Here is an 11,156-nt window from a genome sequence, read left to right as displayed (position 1 = left end):
CTCTCTCTCTCTCTCTCTCTCTCTCTCTCTCTCTCTCTCTCTCTCTCTCTCTCTCCCTCCACATGCCGTGCCACCATGCAGATCCTGGGAAAGGCTGAGCAGGAACATAGTGAGAAGGTGACAAGGGCAAGACACAAGCCCTGATAATGCAGCCCATCTTGCTGGCATCTTTATTGCAGACATCTCCATCTTCAAAACAGATCATTCATTTCTGCTTTTTAGCCACTCGCCTGTGGTATTTTGTTAAAATACTGTTAGCAGACTATTGTAGTAAAAGTTAATTGGGGGTTTCTACCCCACCCTTGATCATTTAGTTTCCAAATAAAAGACACAAAACCTTTATATTTATGTCTTAATGCACTGGAGCTGGGCAGACAGCCTGGCAATAACCCTGAGTTATACCTTGCATGTTCTGCCTGGGCCGCTCTTTCTCCAGCTGCCGGCCCTCATTGCCATGTTCTCAGGATTCACCTGCCACATGGCTTCTTCTCCTCCTCTTTGCTCTTCTCCTGGTGACCTCTTCCTCAGACCTCCAAGCTCCAGGAACCAAAGCCCCACCTGACAAACCCCAACAGCAGACTGACAGTAGCTAAACCTTGACATGTCATTCTCATTTTGATTGCCAGGACTTTTGAGAAAGCATACAAGAAAACATACAAGTCTGGAGCCCACCTTTCAGTAATAGGCATTTAAAAAGCTCAATACTTGAAGTGGGCAGAGAGCTGGAGAAGACTGAGCCAGCTTCTATGCCGGGTCCTTTATGGACAATAACAATTGAATTTCAAAACAGCTGGAGGAGCGAGTGGGTTTTATTGTTGCTTTGTAAATGACAAAGCTAACAGAATGATTTTCTGCTAAGGAAACAGATTTGGAGACCTGCCATTGAATTTACATACAGAGAGTGTCTCATTCTTTTGAGAAATGTTTAAACTAGGAAGTGGATGACCTGGTCTTATATGTAAAGGCTATCTAAATTAAAATCCCCTTAGTTTTACTCTGTATTCAAACTTTCTTTATGCCATGAAGATTGTTTTTTTAACCCATTTAAAACATTTATCGCTGTTGTAAAGAATTATATTTTACCCTTGAAAATATGCAGTTAGGCATGACTGGGAAGAGTGAGCTATGATTTCAGTAGCGGAGACAAAAGGAGGTCTTTGCTTCTTTCATGCAACTCAGGTTTGGGTAACTTCTGGAAGGAAGAACAGGTCTGTATAAGCCTTGAAATTAGTACAGTGGACCCCACTCACTTTACTTAAAACCCAGAAGATTTCATTCCTCGAGGACTGAAGAAGGCAAATTTGGGAAGTTAAAGGTTACTAAAAAGCAGTTCCTACAGCAAATGCATTTGTCACTAGGTGATCTGGGTTGGAATTGAGTATGAAAGAAAGCAATTATGAGCCAGAGACTAAATGAAATTATCAGAGGGGTTTCTGGGGAGGTTACCTTCATCATCATCATCTTTGTCACTGTCTTCATCGTCTTTGTCATCATCATCATATTCACTAACACCACCATCATCACCACCACCACCACCACCACCATAGCTAGACATCTGAGAATTCAGCAGCTGATCACTTTACAGAGATCAACTTATTTAATCTTCACATGACCTGTGTAAACTAGACAAACCCATATAACTAGCGAGGAAAGAGGAGCCTTGTTTTCCCTGGTCATTGCTAGTTCACTGTGAACTGGCGTGGTGGGTATTGCCTGCATAGAGGGGAATAATGGTGTTAATGCTATTTAGGAGAATTGTTTGTTTTGATTCAGCAAGCAGGAAGACAGAGCCATGCTTAGGGGTACAGAGGTGGTTTCTTACAGGAATGCTTTAGGACAACTGGCCACCCTTATGTAGCTGGTATCGAAGCATGCTGCATAGGCCCCTCTGGTTCTCACTGTCCAACGGTTCTAAAGGATGAAAGATTGAAGTATGAATAGAAGAGGAACAGCTAATACCCTAATGCCAGGGTGTCAGAAGAAACAGGAAATAGGAAGTCAGACGCCCCAATCTTTTGACTTTGTCCTGTAGTCCAGTGTTTGATCTATGCTCTCAGCTTTGCATGCACGTGTGTGTGCAGGTTTCACACATGCACATACACACACACATAGAGACACATGCACATACACATACAGACACATACATGCACATAGGCACATACACTACACACACACACATACATTCACATATGCACATATACACACATTCACATACACACATACACACACATATACACACATACACACACATACATGCACACAGGCACATACACCACACACACACACACACACACACACACACATGCACACACACATGAACATTTTAGTTGCACTAAGCCTGGTGGTGGAATCCAGTACTACCCTCTCCCCATGTATCTTTCTTTTGAGACAGAGTTTGACTATATATCAGCCTTACTTTGTATTCATTACATAGCCCAAAGTAGCTTTTAATTCCTGATCAATTTGTTTCACCTTCCTAAGTTATGAAATAACAGATGTGCACCACCGAGGCCAGCTTCCTGCATTTTTATAAGCTTGGTGGATTAATGCTTGATCTTAAAAAAAAAAAAAAAAAAAAAAAAAAAGGAGCCAGGCAGNGGTGGCGCACACCTTTAATCCCAGCACTTGGGAGGCAGAGGCAGGCAGATTTCTGAGTTCGAGGCCAGCCTGGTCTACAGAGTGAGTTCCAGGATGGCCAGAGCTATACAGAGAAACCCTGTTTCCTGTCTCAAAAAACCAAAAACCAACAACCAACCAACCAAAAAAACCACCACCACCACCAACAAAACCAGCTTTAATGTATTACAAAGTGAAAATGCCATGTTTGAACTGTACACTGGTTGATTTTTGTCAGTTGGACAAAAAATAGAGTCACCTTGGAATAGGGAGCCTCAACTGAGGAGGTGCCTCCATCACACTGGCCTGTGGGCACGCTTGGGGGCACGCGTGTGGGCATGTGTGGGGGCACCAGTGGGGGCATTCTCTTGATTAATGATTCGTGTGAGAGGTGGTTGTTTTTTTTTTTTTTTTTTTTTTTTTTTTTTTGCTTTTGTTTTTAAGAATTAATATGTTGTCACACACATCAGAAGATGGCATCGGATCCCATTACAGATGGTTGTGAGCCACCATGTGGTTTCTGGGAATTGAACTCAGGACCTCTCGAAGAGCAGTCAGTGCTCTTAACCGCTGAGCCATCTCTCCAGCCCAATGACTGTGTTTTATAAGAAAGGTAGCTAGCAGAGCAAACCACGGAGAACAAGCCAGTTAACAGCTTCCCCACATAGCTCCTGCTTCTGCTCCTGCTTGAGTCCCCTCCTGGTCAATTGTCATTGGGACGTGCAAATAAACCCTTTCCCTCCTAAGTTATTTTTGGTCCTGGTTTTGATCACAGCAACAGAAAGCAGTCTAGGACAGTAAGTGTGCCTGCTTATTCCGCTGTAACACCCGACTAATGAAGAATTAAGTTGTATTTCCTCTAGGTTCCCTGCCCTCTAGGCTAATTCTTTTCCTGCCACCCGCCCCACACCCAGATGTCTTTTCTGTGTATAAGTAGTTTTCCCCTCCCTGCTTGATTAGTAGGCACTGAGAAAGCACATTACTGCATCTGACTAATTTGATTTTTATAGTGCTTGGCTTGATGAAGCAGGTGGATAAGTACTAATTAAGGCTGTTGGTGACCCCATCGTCTCTCTATACAGAGGGTTCGGTGACTCAGAGATAGCTATTAATTAGTAGGTCAATAGCAAGGATGGGATTCAGTAGATTGGTGAGGGTAGGAGGTGGGGGGATTAGAAATTTATATCTCTGGAAATGTTTTATCACAGTTTCCTTTACAGTAGAAAATGATGGTAACGCAGCAATAGCTAATTTAATGCCGATACACACATATAGTGGGACATATGTAATTTATAACGATACATTTAGATTTTTTTGTGTGTGTCCAGTTTGACTTTTATTTGGTATGATATAGCAAGAACACCCAAAACTCCTTTAAGGCAACCAAATTGGCTGTGTAGCAAAGCTTTCTAAGAGCAGATAACTTGGGGCTAAGTTAGTTTCTCTGTTAGTAAGATGGCGTGGTGGTGCTGGGTTGAGCTAAAGCTAGTATGCTCAGGGGTAGAGAGGGATGAACTGCACTTACGTTCTTCACCTGTCAAGTTTATTGAAAAGCTGACACAGCATGTGAATTGCCCAATTGCCCTGAAAGTGTTTGCTTAGCAGTTTTACAATTAGGTGTGTGGTATAATGAAATAGTTTACGTTACATTTATTTTTATAGGTGAAGTTCTAAACATCTGGCTCACCCATTTCTGAGATTTATTTACCTCTTGCCTTTTTTTTTAAACTGGAGAATGCTTTTGCATATATAATGAGGACATACATCAATAGAAGTTTATAATTTGGGTTGGGTATCTTGCAATGAGCACACCTTTCAAGTGCCGTGTTCTGGAGTGTATATTAAAGGCTTGCAAGGGAAAATTGGAACGTCGACGTGGCAATTTGCTTTGGGGAGGCATTTCTAGTTCTATTTGTCACAACGGACTTTTCATAATGGCTTCCGAATCGCTAAGGGAAATTAGTCCTTACCAGAGGTTATTTGAACACTGTCTTAGTTACTTTGCTTAGGCCATGATAAAACACCATGACCAAGGTAAGTTATATAAGAAACGGTGCCTTTGGGTTTATAATTGCAGAGGTGTGAATGTCGGCCATTGTGGGAGGCTTGAGAGCAGGCATGGTGGCTGGAACGTGGAACTAAGAGGTCACATTTTGAGAGGGACCTGGATAAACCTGCTTCAGTGATGCACTTCCTCCAGCAAAGCCATATCCTCAACCTCTCCATACAGTGCCACTAACTGGAGACCAAGTAGTCAAGTATATGAGCCTATGAGGAACATTCTTATTCAAATGACCACACATACTTTTAGCTTTAGTTAAAAACCCCTTGGTCCAGTTATGATATCAACCCCAACACCTGGGTGGCTAAGGTCCCTACAAACCTCTCTAACCCCCAATGCAAAACAAAACAAACCCCAAAACCTTAGCTTAAAAGTTCCTAGTCTTCTTGGGGTCTCTCTCTCTCTCTCTCTCTCTCTCTCTCTCTCTCTCTCTCTCAGAAAAGGATACATATAATGTCTTGGGGTCTCTCTCTCTCTCAGAAAAGGATACATATAATGTTAGGAGCTACAGAGTATGGGCAATAAGCTAAAATTTCCTACTTGTTTCATCTTGAGAATTCAAATTTCCATCTTTTGTCTTGTTTGTCTTCCTTTCCCGAAACCCTTCACTCCATCTCCTAAACCAGCAACCGCCTGGGGTAGGGAGAAGGACACAGCTGATAGCTGCAGATTACCTCAAGGTGAAACAAGTCTTTACTGGCACCCCTTCTAGATCCGTGGTTCTCTGCCTTCCTAGGGCAGCAACCCTTTGATACAGTTCCTCAGATTGTGGTGACCCCAGACCTTAAAATTATTTTGTTGCTACTTCATAACTGTAATTTTGCTACTGTTATGAATTGGCATGCAAGTATCTGAGATGCAGGATATCTGTTTTGCAACCTCCCGCAGGGTTGTGACCCACAGGCTGAGAACTGCTGTTCTAAAGGAAAACAGGAGCCTACCAAGTCACACCATTCAATCATTTAGCAAATAGCATGTGAAAACATGGAAGATACTGGGACTTGCGATAGTTTGAAAAATGAATAAATGGCAGAAAGAAATGTGGCTTCTGTCTTCAAGGGACCCTTGTTTGGTGGCAGCCAAGAAGAAAGATGTCCGCTGGGTGTGGTGGCACATGCTTTGAATCCCAGCACTTGGGAGTCAGAGGCAGATAGATTTCTGAGTTCAAGGCCAACCTGGTCTACAGAGTGACTTCAAGGCCAGCCAGGGCTGCACAAAGAAACCCTGTCTCAACCCCCTCCCCCCCAAAAAGAAGAAAGATGTCCAATCTTGGCTCCTTTATGAATTTAGATTGTATTTTGAATACTAGTAGAGTTAACCTTGCAGATTGAACATATTTTTCTTCTTCCCTTCTTTCCTCATCCATTGTTCGTTCGTTCGTTCCTCCCTCCCTCCTTCCCTCCCTTCTTTCCTTCCTTTATTTCTTTTTTCTTTCTTTTTAATATAAAAAAGTATTTGATTAAAGACTTGCCTACACTTCCCTAGAGTTAGTCCATGATCATCATAGTATGAAGCGTGGTGGCTGGTAGGCAGCTGGAGGAAGAAGAGCTGAGAGTTTACATCTTGATTCACAGACAGAAGATACTGAGAGGGAACAAGACTGGGCTTGGCATGGGGTTTTTGAAATCTCAAAGCCCACCCCTTCTGACACACCTCTTCCTATAAAGCCAAACTTTCTAAGTTCCACCAACTGAGAACCAAACATTCCAAATATGTGAATGTATGGGGCCATTCTCATTCAAATCAGGGCACCTTCCTTCCTTCCTTCCTTCCTTCCTTCCTTCCTTCCTTCCTTCCTTCCTTCCTTCCTTCCTTCCTTTCTAGTTTACAGTGTCAGGGGATTTTTTCAAGACTGATACTGTTGATGTTTGGGGGTGTCCTGAGCATTGGAGAGTGTTTGGAGGCAACCCTGGCTTCTACCCAAGACTGAACATAGTCTTCCAAAAAGAATGGCTGAAAATTTTCCTCAGGCAAAATGCTTCAAAACTGTGTCTCACTGACAATGAATATCTTTGTACAGACTTTTTTTTCTGCAAAATTTCAAGAATAGAAATATTCCTATTGATTAACTCCCTTGAAGTAAGACTTGCTCGATCCAAAGAGCTGAAGATTTAAATTTAGAATAGACTCGGTTTGCCTTCCAAAAAAGGCCGTATTGGTTTTCCAGATTTGGAAATGTCCTGACATTATGAAGGAGTGCTCAGTGATTAGTGTTGCAAGAGACACTGGTATTTCCTTATGTGGACGTCTATGTAAGTTCTTGTTTGATTCACTCAGAGCCTTACTCTTTTCTTTGGGAGGATCCTGTGGTAAGGTGAGTTTCATTCTCTGTTCTATCTCCAAAGTACTATTTACGGAGTCTCACTTATCTTAACCTTTTCCTAGAGTTTCATTGAGTTTCTGTCCCATTGGCCACTGGCTCTGGGCCTGAGCCTCCCATTGGTCACTGGCTTTGGACTGGCGCCTCCTACCTTCCTGACCTTCATTGTCTTCCTTCTGTAATTTCTGCATCAGGACCTCTGTGGATGATATCTATGTCTTGCTTTGACTCTGCGACGAAAAGCATTTCTGCACATGGTATTGAGTTGCTGTCTATTTAAGTTTGTACCCGTGGATCAGTGTTCGGCCTTGGTCATAGAGGCTTCTCCTTGCAGTGGGTAACGAGGAATGCAGAGATTCATAACTGGTCAAAGAGCAGAGGTTAAGTTGACTGCTTGGCCCTAAACAGAATGTGTACATATCCCTTGCAAGGCTCAGGGAGCGTCATAGAAGAGGGAGTAACAGGAATTCAAGAATTGAAGAGTTGGGAGTACCATGAAATGCCATTTTTTAAAGACTTGACACTGCTGGCCATTGTTCGTTACTGGAGGGAGTGGAGAAGTCCCAAGCGAGTAAAATTCTGAGTGATTATGTTGAGTGACTGGCCACGCTGTGGAATCCAGTGCCTCCACCCCACAGGGGAGGTAAAGCTTACCTGGGTGAGGCTCAAAGGCAGGGCAAAGCTTTCCTCTGGGGTCTGAGTACAGGCGTTTATCGAGGAGTGACCAGTGTGTGCAAAGCCAGCAACAGCAGCTCCCTCCTCTCTGCTGTTTACAGCCTGAGACTGCACATCTATGTGCTGCACCTAGAGGTTCCAGGTTTCTGTGGCAGTAGGTGCCCTCCGTGGAAGGTCGCAGACCTCCACCTGATCCCAGATTTCCTGTGTGTCTGTGTGTTTGTCCTTTCTTCATCCACTCGCCACCCTGTCAGGGCTCTGGGGTCCAAGCCACATGACTTGCAGTGTGCTACTTAACACAAAACCCGCCCAGAACCAGGCTGGTCCACATTCCATTGGTGGGTGGGAGGGGCTCACGAGGCCCCACCCCTCTCTGAGGAGGCGTTGACAATGTTGCTAGGAGAGTCTTTTTTTTTTTTTTTTTTTTAATGCTCTAACCTCTCTTCAATTGCCTGTGCTCCAGTAAATAACCCCCCCCCCCGTGCCCCCCAGCCAGGCTCAAGAAGGCAACGCTAATTAAAGTCAGTGGGTCTCAAAAATCCAAAACAAACACACATAAAAAGGACATAACATCCGGAGACGGGCTTCTTGGGAAGAAGAAAGAATGGCAGTGGTGGAAGAGGGATGAAGAAGAGAAGTGTGTGTGAAATTTTATGTATGAAGCTGTAGAAGAATAATACATTTTAAAAAATTTAAAAGCAAGCAAGCAGTCTGGTTTTCCCTGATAGGCAGTCAGAACTAATTTAGCTGAGTGTGGAGGAAAGTTTGAGCTGAAGAGCATAGGGCTGGGAAATGAGGAGAGGGGCAGTGTGGTTTTCTTTCAGCTTTAGAAAGAGTCCCTTAAGATTTAAAATTATATATATATATATATATATATATATATATATATATATTTGTATATGTGTGTGTGTGTGTGTGTGTGGGGGGTTATGTGCATGTATGAGTGAAGGTACCTCAGAGTCTATCCACATGATGGGTGTTGGCTTCCCAGAAGCTGTACCTACAGGTGGGTATGAGCCATCCAACCTGGGTGCTAGAAGCCAAACTCTGACCCTCTGTGAGAGCCATCTCTCCAGAATCTGGGTCTCATATTTTTGGTTTAGCCTTTTTGAAGTTCCACTCTTGGGGTTAGCTTGAAGGCTTAGATCCCAGCTGTAACGGTGTAGCTGGGTCACCAGGGCACTAGGTTATCAATAGGGTAAGCCACTGGTGAGTTAATGGCTAAGTGAATTATAAGGAGATGGGGTCTAGCTGGAGGAAAGGACATCTTACTCTCAGATCCTTCCTTCCCAGACCTCTCTGTTTCACAGCTGTCCAGCGGGGGCAGCTTTCCAACTCTACATCCCTCTGACATAATGCACTTACCACAGGCCCAGAAACATAGCCATGCACTGCAATGTCAAATGCTGTGGGCCAAAGTAAATCTTATTTCCCATAAATCAATTTCTCAGGGACTTTTCCCACACTGACAAGGCATGTCTAATATGCCCTTTGAGCAGAAGCTAGTATTAGCCCATGGCCAGCATTCCCACATTCAGTGGCACAAGGTCAAGGGAGAAGCACATACCAACCTGCCGTGGTCGCCTGGAGGAAAGACAGCACCAGCACCACTAGTACATTTCTTTTAAGATGCATCTTATTATTTTAAATTATGCATGTAATTGTCTGTGTAGGTATGTGAATGTTTGAGTGCAGATACCTATGGAGTCCAGAAGAGGGTGTGCAACCCCCTGGAGTTGTAGTACCAGGTAGTTGGGAGCTGCCCAGCATGTGTGCTGGGAACCAAGCTCAGGCTATCCACAAGTACATGCTCTTAACCACTGGGCCACCTCCCCATCCAATCCCAGCTGTGACAGGGTTTCTCTGTGTAGCCCTGGCTGTCCTGGAACTTGCTCTGTAGACGAGGCTGGCCTTGAACTCAGAGATCCCAAGTGCTGGGATTAAAGGCATGTGCCACCACACCTGGCCTGACATGCTTTACTGGGTCTTATTATTTTGCTCTAGTTTGAGCAAGTTTTGTGTTCAGATTTGGACCCAGGTGTGCTGTCCTTAAGAACCCAAAGTCCTCAATGGCATACATAGTCTCATTGGCCTATCCTTGTTGGCTATAAGGCTGTCTGGATTAATGCCCCCTGCTATAACAGAGAAGTGAAAGTCCAGCTCCCCAGCACAAATGATGTTTAGTTTGGTTCACAAAACAGTGAAGGACCACGTTCAACACAGTGACACAGGAACCTAAAACTCCTGCTTTCACTTCTGCCATCTTACTCATAGGAAACTTTATATGCCCCAGTACAGGGGAACGCCAGGGCCAAAAAAAAAAAAAAAAAAAAAAAAAAGGGGAGGGGGGGGGGGGGGAAAGGGGGGAGGGGGGGGAGGGTATGGGGGACTTTTGGGATAGCATTGGAAATGTAATTGAGGAAAATATGTAATAAAAAATATTAAAAAAAAAAGAAGTGGGAAGAAAGGGCAGAGATAGCCTCATTCTGGTCTGTAAAGGAACCACTCGGTTCTGAGTCCTCCTTTTGTAGAGACCAGCCACATGGGGGTAGGTGCTAGGAACTGTGGTTTCAATATGGGGCCTTTCCCTTAAAGGTCCACGTGTTAAAGGCATGGTACCTGGGGTGGTGCTAATTGTAGGTGCTGTAGACTTCTAGGACTAGGTCCTTAGGTCTCTGGGAGACTGTGGTTCTCTTCCTACTTTCTAGAGATGGAATGTGACCATGTGGAGAACTGATTTTTGCCACAGTTGTCCTTACCAGTCAGTGGTCCAGACCAGTGGGCCACTTAATCTTGGACTTGACCTTCCTGAACCATGAGCCAAACAAGTGTTTTTTAAAAAACAGTTGCCTTAAAGGTTTTGCACATAGGTTGCTGGGGAGGGAAGTAGTTAATGGGTTTAGCTGAGAGATCTCCTCCTCTAAAACTGCTTCATATGATAGATAGGAACACACAGTAAGCTACTTTTGGAACCTAAATCTCTTGTTTTTCTCGTCTTCCACAGGGTCTGAGAAGAGAACCACGTCAGTGTTACGGTTAAAAAAAAAAAAAAAAAGAAAATCCAACCCACTTCCGGGTTTGAAAACCCACCGGTCCCTGAGACTCCCCCCGCCCCCTCAAAAAAAGCTTGCCTCTCACTCGGTTCCCTGATGTTTCTCACTGAGGCAGAGGCAGCTGCCCTCTGTCTTTCCCAATAAATATCTTGTGTATGTTCTTGTCATGCGACATTGGACAAGGGGGGAGGTTCTTATGAGAAACACATTCTTAGGTTGCCTTGTAGTTGTGTGGAAAACCAAGAGCACTGGCGTTAACATGGCTACAATGTCATTAGGAGCCACCGGTTGTATTTTGCTCATTGGGGACTGAGGTGTCTGTTTTGTGGCATGTGACTGGAGCAAGACGGTGCTTAGACATTATGTTAAGCATAAGGTGGGAATGGGCGAGAAGAGGATTTCATTTATCTTGGGTTAAATTTGCCCATTG

General features: G+C 44.0%; 1 long non-coding RNA gene across 1 annotated transcript in view; it reads left to right on the top strand.

Annotated features, from left to right (window-relative positions):
- The window catches only part of LOC110305395, a 27,526-nt gene extending 16,622 nt beyond the window's left edge, over window positions 1-10,904 (top strand). Inside the window, exon 4 of the long non-coding RNA XR_002379153.2 lies at window positions 10,678-10,904. This is a non-coding gene — a long non-coding RNA (uncharacterized LOC110305395). The remainder of the gene's footprint in view (window positions 1-10,677) is intronic.
- Window positions 10,905-11,156: the final 252 nt, after the last annotated feature.

The sequence above is a fragment of the Mus caroli genome, chromosome 1 (assembly GCF_900094665.2).
Source record: "Mus caroli chromosome 1, CAROLI_EIJ_v1.1, whole genome shotgun sequence".
In the NCBI taxonomy this organism is placed as follows: domain Eukaryota; kingdom Metazoa; phylum Chordata; class Mammalia; order Rodentia; family Muridae; genus Mus; species Mus caroli.
Note: the sequence above shows the minus strand (reverse complement) of the source record. Positions and strands in the feature narration are given on the sequence as shown.